At 48.9% G+C, this 14,352-nt stretch overlaps 1 protein-coding gene across 5 annotated transcripts in view; it reads left to right on the top strand.

Moving 5' to 3' along the window:
- Window positions 1-14,352, top strand: part of SPDEF (SAM pointed domain containing ETS transcription factor) — a 137,192-nt gene that overhangs the window by 102,559 nt on the left and 20,281 nt on the right. The gene's annotated exons all lie outside the window — the stretch shown is intronic.

The raw sequence follows: 14,352 nt of genomic DNA on the forward strand, positions 1-14,352 counted from the left end.
GGTTTTATAAGGCTTTAGTAGTTTTAAAAAAAAATTCAATCTTCTGTACCAAAAATTTTTTGGCATTTTGCTAAATTCTGAAGCCAATAACTTGTTCACACTTTGGTGTACGGACCAATTTAAGGTGTTATTTTTTGCAATACGTTCTGGTGTTTTAATTTATATCAATTTGGGACCTATATGACTGTTTGGTAATTTTTTATTCAAATATTCATTGGTGAATGTGGCGATTTGGGCACTTTGTTCCGTTCACGGCCATGAATAATCTTTTTAAAATTTTTATAGAACCATCAATTCATCCAAACTATCACTGCCTTAAACCCATGTAGGGTCTAGGACCTTGTCAGGATTCAGGAACAGTTGATCCTCTGGACCACCGCGGGAGGTGGTACTAGCCGACACCTGGAGCCGGAGTCTAAGTGGCACCTGGTCTTCACCAGAGTCTGTGGCAAACCGGGTTGGACCTGCTGCGGCAAAGTACCACCAGGTCATTCTACAGGTGCGACTAGCCTGCAGTGGCAGCCGAGGTTGAGGTACCTTAATGGAAGACAGTCTTATGGTCAGGACCAGGCAGAAGGTCAGGGCAGGTGGCAGAGATGCAAGGTCAAAGTCCAAATCCAGGGTCAGCAACGGGAGGTCCAGGCAGATGGGTACCGGAGGGACTCTGGTAACACAGGAACACGGAGGGACTCTGGTAACACAGGAATGCAGGAATACACAGGAACGCAGGAATATCGCAGGGGAGCTTTCACAATGGCGTAGGCACACAAAGATCCGGCAGGGAACAAAGGAATGAGGAGAAATTATAAGGTGGAAGTGTTCAGCCCTTTAAATTTTCGACAGCCGGCGCGCAAGCCTTAGGACGTAGGGATACGCGTGCATGGCAGTCCAAGGAAAGGCCTGCACCGGGACAGGTAAGTCAGCCGCTGCAGGGGGAACGGGGGCGCATGGGTAACACAGTAGCGCCCGCGATCCGAGACAGGGATCCAGGGAGCATCCGTAAATGTACCCCCCGCTCCTTCGGCCTCCCCCTCTTCTTGGGCTTGAGAAATCGCTGTTGCAGACTCTTATCCAGGATGTTATCCTCTGGCTCCCACGATCTCCCAAATCCCTTCCAATCTACCAGGAAGAACCGCCCACCTCTCACTGTGTTCATGTTGAGGATCTCCTTCACCTCGGAGACATTGGTGGAATCAGCCTGAGGTGCCGGAGGAGGAGAACCTTGCCGGGTGAAGCAATTCAAGATGACTGGCTTGAGGAGAGAAACGTGGAAGGAGTTGGGTATGCACATGCTAGAAGGCAGTCGCAATTTGTAGGCAACCGGGATGACACTAATGCGACTGAGGACCTCAAATGGACCCAATTTGTAGCCAGGGTTCTTCAGCCGGACGTATATGGAGGATAACCAGACCTTGTCACCGGGAGCGAAGACAGAAGAGGGTCTGCGTCTTTTGTCCACTTGACGCTTGGTCTGAACAGAAGCTTGGAGCAATGAGGTACGGACTTACTTTTAGATCCCGTACCAAGTCCTCCACAGCAGGAACATCTGCAGACACAGGTAACAGAAGAGGAGGCCGTGGGTGCAGTCCGTAATTAATAAAGAAGGGAGCAGAACCAGCAGAAGTGGAGTCCAGGGAATTGTAGGAAAACTCCACCCATGGTAAAAGAGAAGCCCAGTCATCCTGACGAGCGGACACAAAGTGGCGGAGATAGCACCCCAAAGTCTGATTCACCCTCTCTACTTGGCCGTTGGACTGAGGATGATAGGCAGAGGAAAAGTCCAATTTCACTTGCAGCTGGTTGCACAGAGATCTCCATAACTTGGACACGAACTGAACACCTCGATCAGAAACGATGTGCCGGGGAAGGCCATGAAGCCGGAAGATGTGCTGGCAGAAGAGACTGGCAAGACGTGGGGCTGAAGGCAAACCTGGTAGAAGGACAAAATGGGACATCTTAGAGAAGCGGTCTGTTACCACCCAGATAACGGTATTGCCAGATGATGGCGGCAGATCAGTAATAAAGTCCATAGCCATGTGAGACCACGGGCAGGTAGGCACGGGTAACGGCAACAGAAGACCAGCTGGTTTTTGTCGTGAGGGCTTATTGCGAGCACAAGAGGCACAAGACCGCACAAAATCCTGAACGTCCTTGACCAAATCAGGCCACCAATAGAAACGGGAAATCAGGGCCACAGAGCGCTGCACCCCATGGTGCCCAGCCACTCGAGAAGAATGTCTCCAGGTCAGGATCCTCTTTCGAAGTCCAGGTCGTACATAAGTCTTGCCGGGAGGTAATTGCCGAAGGTGCCAGCACAAGCCTCTCTGGAGGAATGATGTGTCTCGGAGCATAGTCCTCCCCCATAACATCGGAAGCACACACTTGTGGATTTGTTACTTATCTTGTCTATATTTATTTATGGCTGTTGATATACTTGTACTTTATTATTACTAACACTTGATGGGCACGGGGTTGTCTGGACTGTTCTTTGCACAGTTAGTGCTTTTTAAATGTTTTTAAATGTATGTACTTGAATTTATAATAAAATCTTTATAATTTGTTATACATTTTTGGGCATCCCTATCCTTTTGTACAACTTGAATATTCTAATTGGATGCTGACAGGTCACTTCCTTCAGACCCTATTCTATACAATTGTTAACATCGGAAGCACGTGATAGGGCATCAGCCTAGATATTTTTCTCGGCTGGGCGAAAATGGATCTGGAAGTCAAAACGGGAAAAGAAGAGGGAGCTTGACGTGGGTTCAACCATTGAGCTGTCTGTAGGTACTGGAGGTTCTTGTGGTCCGTGAAAATACTGACTGGAAATCGAGCTCTCTCCAGCAGATGATGCCATTCTTCCAAGGCAAGCTTGATAGCCAGAAGCTCATGATCCCCTATAGAATAATTCCTCTCTGCAGAGGAAAATGTTTTGGAGAAGAAGCCGCAGGAGAGAGTTCGGCCCCTAGGCCCCTTCTAGGTAAGTACCGCTCCAGCTCCTACGGAAGAGGCATCGACTTCCAGAAAGAATGGCTCTCGGTATCAGGTTTGGTAAGAACAGATGCAGAGGAAAACACAGTCTTTAATCTCGTGAAGGCCTCCTCAGCCGCAGGGGGCCAGAGACGAGAATTGACACCTTTCTTTGTTAGCGCCACCAGTGGAACTACCAGGGATGAAAAATGTGGAATGAATTGCCTATAATAATTGGCAAAGCCCAGGAATCTTTGGATAGCACGCAGTCCCACTGGGCGTGGCCACTGAAGAACTGCAGATAGTTTAGCGGGATCCATCTGCAGGCCTCTGTCGGAAATAATGTAGCCAAGGAATGGAAGGCTCCTTTGATGAAAGTGGCATTTTTCCAGTTTGGCATAGAGATGGTTAGTCCTGAGGCGACTGAGCACTTGCCGTACATGGGACTGATGGGACTCGAGATCAGCAGAAAACATGAGGATGTCATCCAGGTAAACCACAACCCAGCTGTACAATAAGTCCCTGAAGATATCATTAACAAATTCCTGGAAAACGGCTGGTGCATTGCAAAGTCCAAAGGGCATAACTAAATATTCAAAATGCCCATCACGGGTGTTAAAGGCAGTCTTCCACTCGTCACCCTTCCTGATGCGAATAAGATTGTAGGCACCACGAAGATCCAACTTGGTAAAGACTCTCGCGCCCCGTAGACGATCAAACAACTCCGTGATCAGCGGCAAGGGGTAGCGATTCTTAAGCGATTCTTCTGTTAAGACCGCGATAGTCTATACAGGGACGAAGAGAGCCATCTTTCTTGGTGACAAAAAAGAAACCTGCGCCAGCTGGAGAGGAGGATTTACATATGAAACCTCTTTGCAGATTTTCCTTAATATATTCAGACATGGCGGCTGTTTCGGGTACCGAGAGCGGGTACACCCGACCCCGTGGAGGAGAAGAGCCGGGCAGCAAGTCGATGGGGCAATCGTAGGGACGATGTGGAGGAAGAGTCTCAGCCTGTTTTTTGGAGAACACATCTGCGAAATCCAAGTATGGAGCGGGGAGCCCCTCCAGGGGCTTGGGAGACAAGGTGGAAGTCCAGACAGGGAGCGGACGAGGGATCTCCATACAATGAGAAGAACAAGCCGGGCCCCAACGGAGAATCTCCCCAGAGGACCAGTCCAGCACAGGGGCATGTTGCTGCAACCAGGGGAGACCCAACAGGAGGGTGGAAGTGCTTTGGGGTAGTACAAAAAAAGAAAGTCTTTCTTTATGTAAGGCTACAACTTGCAGAAGCATGGGTTCCGTGCGAAACCGGATGGGCACGGAAAGAATCTGGCCACTGATTGAGGCAATGGACAATGGTTTCTCAAGACGAACCACTGGGAAATGATGCCGGGAGACCAGGGCTGCGTCCATAAAGTTCGCTGTAGAGCCTGAATCCAGGAAAGCAGAAACTTGGATCTGGGTGCCGGTGTCCACGCTGAGGAGCACAGGAATAATCAGACGTGGAGAAGCTTGGCACACACCTAGGGATGCTTCTCCCAAGAGCCCTAGGTGCTGGCGTTTCCCGGACGTTGGGGACGAACAGGACGAAGTCCCGATGAAGTGCCCTGGATTGGCACAATACAGACAAAGGTTCTCCTGTCATCTTCTGGAACGCTCTTGTAGAGAGAGCTGGATTCTGTCCACCTGCATGGGTTCCTCAGCAGACAATACAGGCGGAGGCTGGAGCAGTCTTTGGAAGGCAGGTGCTAGGCGAGAAAAACGTCTTACCTGAGCTTGAGGATGCTCAGAGCGAAGTTCCTCGGCGCGTTCCTTAAACCGGACATCTATCCGAGTGGCCAGTGTGTTAAGACCACCCAGAGTTGACGGTAGATCCCGAGCTGCCAGCGCATCTTTGACCTGCGGCGAGAGTCCTTTCTTAAAGGTGGCGATGAGAGCTGCATCGTTCCAGGCAAGTTCAGAGGCCAGGGTGCGGAACTGAACAGCATACTCTCCCACAGATGAGTTGCCTTGGCGCAGGTTCAACAACGCAGTCTCGGCAGAAGAAGCTCGTGCTGGTTCCTCAAAAACGGCCCGGAGCTCCGCCAGAAAAGCCGCAAGAGTAGCCGTGACCAGGTCGGCTCTGTCCCAAAGAGGAGTGGCCCAGGCCAGGGCCTTCCCAGAGAGAAGACTTACGAAAAATGCCACCTTGGAACGCTCCGTGACAAATTGCGAAGGCATAAGTTCTATTTGTAGAGAGCATTGAGTAATAAAACCCCTGCACTGTTTGGGGTCTCCGTCAAATTTGCTGGGCATAGACAGCCGTAGTCGTGGTTCAGCAGCAGGAAGGCAGACCGGGGTTGCAGGAGCCACGGGAGCAGACACGGGAGCCTGTTGCTGTTGCTGGGCGGCTAGCAGCTGTTGCAGCATGATGGTGACTTGATCCAGCTGTTCGCGTTGAGTGGGATTGCTGGACCACTATGGCGGCAAAGTTTGGTCGAGTGGGAAGCGAACCTCGGCGGGATCCATGGCCGGATCTTACTGTTAGGATCAGTGGATCCTCTGGACCACCGCGGGAGATGGAACTAGCCAACACCCGGAACTGGAGCCTAGCAGCACCTGGTATTCACAAGAGCCTGCCGCAAAGCGGGTTGGACTTGCTGCGTCAGGATACCACTAGGTCGTTCCCAGGTGTGACTAGCCCACGGTGGCAGCCGTGGTCGAGGTACCTTAGCGGATGACAATCTCGTGGATAGGTCCAGGCACAGGGTCAGGGCAGGCGGCAGAGATGCAACGTCAAGTCCAAGTCCGGGGTCAGCAACAGGAGGTCCAGGCAGGTGGGAAAGGGAACACAGGCACACGGAACACAGCAACACGGAGGAACTCAGGTAACACGGCAACACAGGACTCAGGAGCAGGAACACACAGGAATACACAGGAACGCAGGAATACAGGAATACGCAGGAATACAGGAATACACAGGAACGCAGGAATACTCACTTGGAAGCTTTCTCTAAGGCTATGAGGCACAAAGATCCGGCAGGGGACACAGGAAGAGGCAGGATTCTTAAAAGTGAGGTGTTCAGCCAGTGCACCAATTAGCGGTGCGCTGGCCCTTTAAATTTTCGGAGGTGGGGACGCGCGCGCACGGCAGTGCGGGGAAGAGCAGGAGCCGGGAGAGGTGAGTGAGGTGACCGGGCTGCAGCGGGGGCACACGGCGGAGCACGGATGCGCCCACGATCCGAGACAGGGATCGCGGGAGCACCCGTGACAACATGTGGTTAACAAGAGTAGTCTGTTTTGTCTATTTAGCCTAGGCAGCATAGACTCTTTTGTAAAGTCCATACTGGGCCTGCTTATTATGGAGTAGGGGTAGGGTGGTGGAAAGGCTTTGGTCCTGAGTTTTTGTATAGCCCAAAGGTGTAGGTCACAGGACTTGTTAGAGCCTGGTTTAGACTCCAGGGAAGAAGAAAACATTGTCTAAGCAGATACAGAGGGATGCCTGCAGAAATAATTGCGAGTGTCTGTGGTATCACATTGCAGCTCGAGTTCCAATGAAGGACCCCAGGGCTGTCTGTGTTGCCAGTGCAGCTTTGGCACTGGCTTCATGCTTCTGTTATAATGGGGGTCATTTACTAAGGGCCCGATTCACGTTTTCCCGACGTGTTACCCAAATATTTCCGATTTGCGCCGATTTCCCCTGAATTGCCCCGGGATTTTGGCGCACGTGATCGGATTTTGACGCTTCTGCGCTGGCATGCACGCGACGGAAATCGGGGGGGGGGGGGGTGTTGTCCAAACGAAAACCCGAAGGATTTGGAAAAACCGCTGCATTTAAAAAACAAAAAGTGTTGCGGGACTTGCACTTACCTTCACCAGGAATAGGCCGGTGTACTTGAGTGCATTCCAGCGGGCCTCGGGGAACTTCAGCGCAGCAGGGGAGGAGGAACTACCTTAGTGAATCCCGGCCGGACCCAAATACACCGCAGAGAATGCGCCGCTGGATTCGCGAATGGGCCGGGTAAGTAAATCTGCCCCAATGTGATCGCAGGGTGTCAGCTGTGATATACAGCTGACACCCTACTGTAACACCCACTATCGGAGATAATTCTGATTGCCGGTGTTTACCCCTTATATTACGCAGAGTGCACATCCTCTGTGGGACAGACCCCGTGTACTCCTGGCAGAGGTCTGATAAGTGCCCCGAGGCTCTTCAGGGTCTGACTGTAAACTATCTGTGTATGCATCTGCATGCACAGACAGTTTACACTGCCCTGCAATACTTTAATATTACAGGGCAGTGTATTTGAACTAGTGATTGGAGCGTTGCTGGTTCAAGTCTATATGAAGTAAAATGAAGGAAAAATACTTTTAATTAAAAAAAATAAAGTTCAAGTCCATAAAGCCCCAAATTCCCATAGAAAAAACTAATAATGTATAAAAAAAAACCTAAATACACATACCCCTTCCACATATTTGGTATTGTTTCGTCCATAAAAATCTGCACAATAAACAAAATCATTGTTGGATCCTCTCTGAGTGGCCTAATTTCCTTGGCCACTCGGATTGACATCCGGTTCTCAGAGCATCTGGAAGAGCAGCGTATGGAACAAACTCAGACAAGGACCCGTCGACAGCAACGCTTGGTACCAGTCTTTCAAAAGCCACCACAGCCATCCTCCTTTTCCAGAGGAGGCCATGCAGGTGGATAAATAGCGTTTGACCTTCCTAAGAATGCTCCAGACGTCGTCAAGAACATTTGTGTCTCTATTGTGCCAGCCCGGAGCATTTTTTTGGGTCCTGTCCACTCCATCCACAGTGTTCGGAAAATGCACGCACCTAGGGTTTCTGGGAGAGGCGTCAGTAGGTGAGAATAAAGCCTATCCTCTCCTGTATACTACGGTCCTACTTAGCTCAGGATCAAGTGCCCAAGCTTGTTTCAAGCTTCTACCTTCCTGGATTCTGGCTCTGCCGAAAACTTTGTGGATGCTGTCTCCCAGAATAATCTGTTGTCCGTCTTGAGAAGCCGCTGGTTATCTCCTCTGTATCCTCTGCCAGTACCTGAAACCACGGCTATGTTGGCTTATGTGAAGGAGAATCTGCAGAAGGGGTTTTCTGGATTTTTGTGGCCAAGAAGGATGATTCTCTCTGGCCCGTGCATCGAAAAATCGCCTGTCTTAATAAATTTATGGTGACTATGTGGAGCCGAGGTCTTCACCAAATTGGGTCTACAGTATAAGCCTAGTTTTTCAGCACAAAAAATGTGCTTAAAACCCAAACTCGGCTTATGCTCGAGTAAATCAAATATATCAAAACTCACCTTTCCAGCTTCCCCCGCTGCTGGCTATATACTGGGGCAGGGGGCTGGCTATATACTGGGGCAGGGGGCTGGCTATATACTGGGGATATGGGCTGGCAGGCTATCTACTGGGGGGCAGGTGCTGGCTATATACCATGGGGCAGGGTCCGGCAGGCTAAATAATGGGGAGGCTGTGACCAATGCATTTCCCACGCTCGGCTTATACTTGAGTCAATAGGTTTTCCCAGGTTTTTGTGGTAAAATTAGGGGCCTCGGCTTATACTTGGGTCGGCTTATACTCAAGTATATACGGTACTCTCTATAAAACATCTGCAGTGGTAAAAAGCTCAATATAAACCTTGAAAAATGTTCTGGGTGGTGTAGTTTCCATAAAAAGGATAGGTTATTTGGGGAGGTTCACTGTTTTCGTAGCTGAGGAACTTTTCAAATATATAACGGCACCTGAAAGCAACATCATCAAAATCTGCTCTCTAAAAGCTCAATGGCTCCTTCCGTTCTGCACTCTGCTGTGTGCTCCTAAAGTAGTTTACATTGACATGTAAAGACACTGGACAACAAAGTTTGAAATTAGTTTTCTTATTTTATCCTGCATGAACTTGTACATTTTAGGACAAAATAATTATTTTATGGTCAAAATGTAAAAATTCCAAATAGAACTTTTGTTTGAATTCTTGTGAGAAGCTTTAAGGGGTTATCTACTTTCAGCAAATATTTGATATGGTTTGTGCAAGGAACACTACCAATTTTCCAATATACTTTCTGTATCAATTTCTCACAGTTTCTATAAAAACTTATATTTTAATTCCAGTGGATAGAAATCTGTCCATGTGATGTGATGGAGGTGCCGGTGCACAAGCTGTTATTATCACACAACTCCTTTTACTCTCTCTGATAATAATGGTTCGTGCACATGCATGTCCATCAAATCACATAGGCAGATTTCTATCCACTGGAAGTAAACAAAGAAGCTTTCTACAGCAGGACAGCAAGCAGAAATCTAGAAAACTGTAAGGAATTGATACAGAACGTATATTGGAAAATTGGATAACTTTTCCTTACACAAACCATATCAAATATTTGCTTAAAGTGGAAACCCCTTTCACCCCTTAACGATGCACGCCGTAATAGTATGGCACGCATAGGGTGCGGGTACATGGAGAGGACTCACTGACTGAGCCCACTCCATAGCCGGTAAGTCCTTGCTGTATATTGCAGCATAGACTTACCGGTAACACGCGTGATCGTTGCCAGCAAGGATCGTGGGTGTTATCGCGTCAATCACCGGCGACTTCCAAAACATGGCAGCCATCTTGGTGAACAATACCTCAATAGAGTGAGGAACACTACTCCCATACAATGAGGGATAACGCCATACTGTGAACCGCCATACAGCGAGGAACACTACTCCCATACAATGAGGGAAAACGCCATACTGTGAACCGCCATACAGCGAGGAGCACTACCGCAATACAGTGAGGAACACTACTCCCATACAGTGAGGGATAACGCCATACTGTGAACCGCCAAACAGCGAGCAGCACTACAGCCATACAGCGAGGAGCACTACAGCGATACAGCGAGGAGCACTACCGCAATACAGTGAGGAACACTACCGTCATACAGTGACGAACACTACCACCATAAATTAAGAGACACTACCCCCATAAAGTGATGAACACTAACGCCGTACAGTGAGGAGCACTACCCCCATACACTGAGGAACACTATCGCCATAGAGTGAGGGACACTACCCCCATACAGTGAGGGACATTACCCCCATACAGTGAGGAAAACTATCGCCATACAGTGAGGAGCACTAGCCCCATACAGTGAGGAATACAGCCATACAGTGAGGAATACTACCACCATATAGTGAGGGACACTACCGACATACAGTGAGGAACACTACTTCCATACAGTAAGGAATACTACCTCCATACAGTAAGGGACACTACCGCTATACAGTGAGGAATACTACCGTCATACAGTGAGAAACATTACCCCCATACACTGAGGAACACTACCGCCATACAGTGAAAAACACTACCGCCATACAGTGAGGGACACTACTGCCATACAATGAGGGACACTACTGCGATACAATGAGGAACACTACCCCCATACATTGAGGAAAAGTACCGCCATACAGTGAGGAGCACTACCCCCTTACAGTGAGGAATACAGCCATACAGTGAGGAATACTACCACCATACAGTAAGGAATACTACCTCCATACAGTAAGGAACACTACCGTCATACAGTGAGGAATACTACCACCATACAGTGAGGGACACTACCGCCATTCAGTGAGGGACACAGCCATACAGTGAGGAATACTACCTCGATACAGTGGGCGACACTACCGCCATACAGTAAGGAACACTACCGCCATACAATGAGGAACACTACCGCCATACAATGAGGAACACTACCGTCATACAGTGAGGGACACTACCACTGTTCAGTGAGGGACACTACCGCTATACAGTGAAGGACACTTCCCCCATTCAGTGAGGAACACTACCCCTATACTATGAGGAATACTACCCCCATACAGTCAGGAACACTACCCCCACAGTGAGGAACAGTACGGAAATACAGTGAGGAGCACTACCGCCATACAGTGAAGAACACTACTGCCATACAGTGAGGAACAATACCCCCATAGAGAGAGGAATACTAACCCCATACAGTGAAGAATACAGCCCTACAGTGAAGAACACTACCTCCATACAGTAAAAAATACTGCCATACAATGAGGAACACTACCGCCATACAGTGGGGAAAACTACCTCCATACAATGAGGAACACTACCACCATGCAGTGAGGAACACTACAGCCGTACAGTAAGGAACACTACCCCCACACAGTGAGGGACACTACTGCCATACAGAGAGGAACATTACCGCCATACTGTGAGGAACACTACCTCTATAGAGTGAGGAACTGTCAGATCCGCTGGAAGGCACACATCGTCTGCTGGTCTTCTACCCTCCATGCTGACAATGCTAGTGGTCCTCCCCGAGTTTCTGTCTCCGCGGTGGGTCCGCCCCCGGTCCGCAGCAAGTTAACCTTGCTGCACGCGCAGGGCAGCAGGCATCCATGAAAAAGTGCGCTTTAGGGAAATTAAAGCAGTCTGTCTTCTGAGTCAGCCTGGATTCCTGCTCCTATGGGATTCTGGGGGCGGATCTCAGGCTGTATAAATTGGATCTGGACCTTCCACCTGTGCCTGTGTTTGTCCTTCTGGAACTGGAGAATCTGCAGAAGGGGTTTTCTGGATTTTTGTGGCCAAGAAGGATGATTCTCTCTGGCCCGTGCATCGAAAAATCGCCTGTCTTAATAAATTTATGGAGCCGAGGTCTTCACCAAATTGGGTCTACAGGGGGAATATACTCGAGTATAAGCCTAGTTTTTCAGCACAAAAAATGTGCTTAAAACCCAAACTCGGCTTATGCTCGAGTAAATCAAATATATCAAAACTCACCTACTGTAGCATTGTTTGCTTCACCCTGGTATTGTATTCACCAGTTAGGTTACGCTCCCTTGTCTAGTGGTTTGACCTTGACGTACCCTCTGGTGTGACCCGGCGGTTTTGCTTACCTTTCTATGCTCAGTTTTTACATCTTTAGTTCTCTTTCCTCATGTCTGCTTTGGTTTCTTATGCTGTCTTAGACCCCGCTTGTTTCATCCTTGTTCATCCTGTTTTTTCCCCCTGTCTGAATACTTTCCTAACTCCCACATTGCAGTTTTCTGTCTGTACCACCTCACTGCGACTGACAGACCTATTTGGGTTCCTCTCACCTCCCTTGCAGGGTAGATAGGAGGTTCCTGCAGCAGAGGCTCCCTACCTTCTAGGGCAGTGATGGCGAACCTATGGCACGGGTGTCAGAGGTGGCACTCAGAGCCCTTTCTGTTGGCACCCTGGCCAACACCCCAGCATGCCAGACAGGACTCAAAGAATCTTCCTGCAGTTCCAAGAAACTTAAAAGATGCTGCTTTCATTCATATTTTGATACTTACCGTACTACTTGAGACTGAAGGAAGAGGGAGAATGTATAGACAGAGCTGAATTATCTTTGGAGGACATCCTGCTGGCCCCACGATTCTCTATGTACAGAGGATCACTGGAAAGAAGTTAAAATTATGAAAATTTTCCATCTTCCTACTGTGTTGCTGTCCTCAGGAGGCCAATATGATTGAAACTTGTTGAACAGGGAGCAATAAGTTACGGCTTTCATTTTTGGTTGGCACCTCGCAATAAATAAGGGGGGTTTTGGGTTGTAGTTTGGGCACTCAGCCGCTAAAAGGTTCGCCATCACTGTTCTAGGTTTCTGCCTTGGTAGGGTCTAGTTGGTAGAACAGCGCAGGGTTAGTTCGCCCTCTTGCTCTGTTCTGTCAGCCTGCACTCAGACAGTGTGGTAGTTTGGTGTACAGTATTCCAGACGTACGTTTTCCTAACAGGAACACTAACACCATACAGTAAGGAACACTACAGCTATACACTGAGGAGCACTACCGCAATACATTGAGGAACACTACCTCCGTACAGTGAGGAACACTACCGTCATACGTTGAGAGACACTAACCCAGTACAGTGAGAAACACTATGTCCATACTGCCATACAGTGAGGGACACTACCCTCATACAGTGAGGGACACTACCCTCATACAGTGAGGGACACTACCCTCATACAGTGGGGGACACTACCCCCATACAGTGAGGGACACTACCCCCATACAGTGAGGGACACTACCCCCATACAGTGAAGGACACTACCCCGATACAGTGAGGGACACTACTGCCGTACAATGAGGGACACTACTGCCATACAGTGAGGGACACTACTGCCATACAGTGAGGAATACAGCCATACAGTGAGGAATACTACCACCATACAGCAAGGGACACTACCCCCATACAGTGAGGGACACTACCCCCATACAGTGAGGGACACTACCCCCATACAGTGAGGGACACTACCCCCATACAGTGAGGGACACTGACATACTGTGAAGCGCCAGAGAGTGAGGAGCACTACTGCCATACAGTGAGGAACACAACTTCCGTATAGAGAGGAACAAAATCGACATAAATTGAGAGATACTACCCCCATAAAGTGACAAACACTACCGCCATACGGTGAGGAACACTACCGCCATACGGTGAGGAACACTACCCCCATACAGTGAGGAGCACTACCCCCATACAGTGAGGAGCACTACCCCCATACAGTGAGGAGCACTACCCCCATACAGTGAGGAGCACTACCCCCATACATTGAGGAACACTACCCCCGTAAAGTGAGGAACACTACCCCCGTAAAGTGAGGAACACTACCCCCGTAAAGTGAGGAACACTACCTCCGTACAGTGAGGACCACTACCGCATTACAGTGACGAACACTTCTGCCATACAGTGAGGAACACTACCTTCATACAGTGAAAAATACAGCCACACAGTGAGGAACACTACCCTCATACAGTGAGGAACAGTACCTCCATACAGTGAGAGAGACTACCCCCATTAAGTGAGGAACACTACCTCCATACAGTGAGGGACACTACCGCCATACAGTGAGGAATACTACCCCCATTCAATGAGGAGCACTACCGCCATACAGTCTAGAACACTATTTCCACACATTGAGGGACACTTCTGCCATACAGTGAGGAACACTACCGCCCTACAGTGAGGAACACTTTCGCCATACAGTGAGACACTACCTCCATTAAGAGAGGAACACTACCGCCATACAGTGAGGAGCACTACCGCCATACAGTGAGGAGCACTACCACCATACAGTGAGGAGCACTACCGCCATACAGTGAGGAGCACTACCGCCATACAGTGAGGAATACAGCCATACAGTGAGGGACACTACCGCTATACAGTGAGGTTGTTATGGCGGACTCTATGTACATGTTCAAGAGAGGCCTGGATGCCTTTCTGGAGAGAAAAAATATCACGGGTTATGGGGATAAAACATTTATTTAATTCTTAAAGGTTGGACTTGATGGACTTGCGTCTTTTTCCAGCCTTATAAACTATGATACTATGATACATAACCGCCATACAGTG

This window comes from Engystomops pustulosus, chromosome 2, assembly GCF_040894005.1.
Source record: "Engystomops pustulosus chromosome 2, aEngPut4.maternal, whole genome shotgun sequence".
NCBI classification, from domain to species: domain Eukaryota; kingdom Metazoa; phylum Chordata; class Amphibia; order Anura; family Leptodactylidae; genus Engystomops; species Engystomops pustulosus.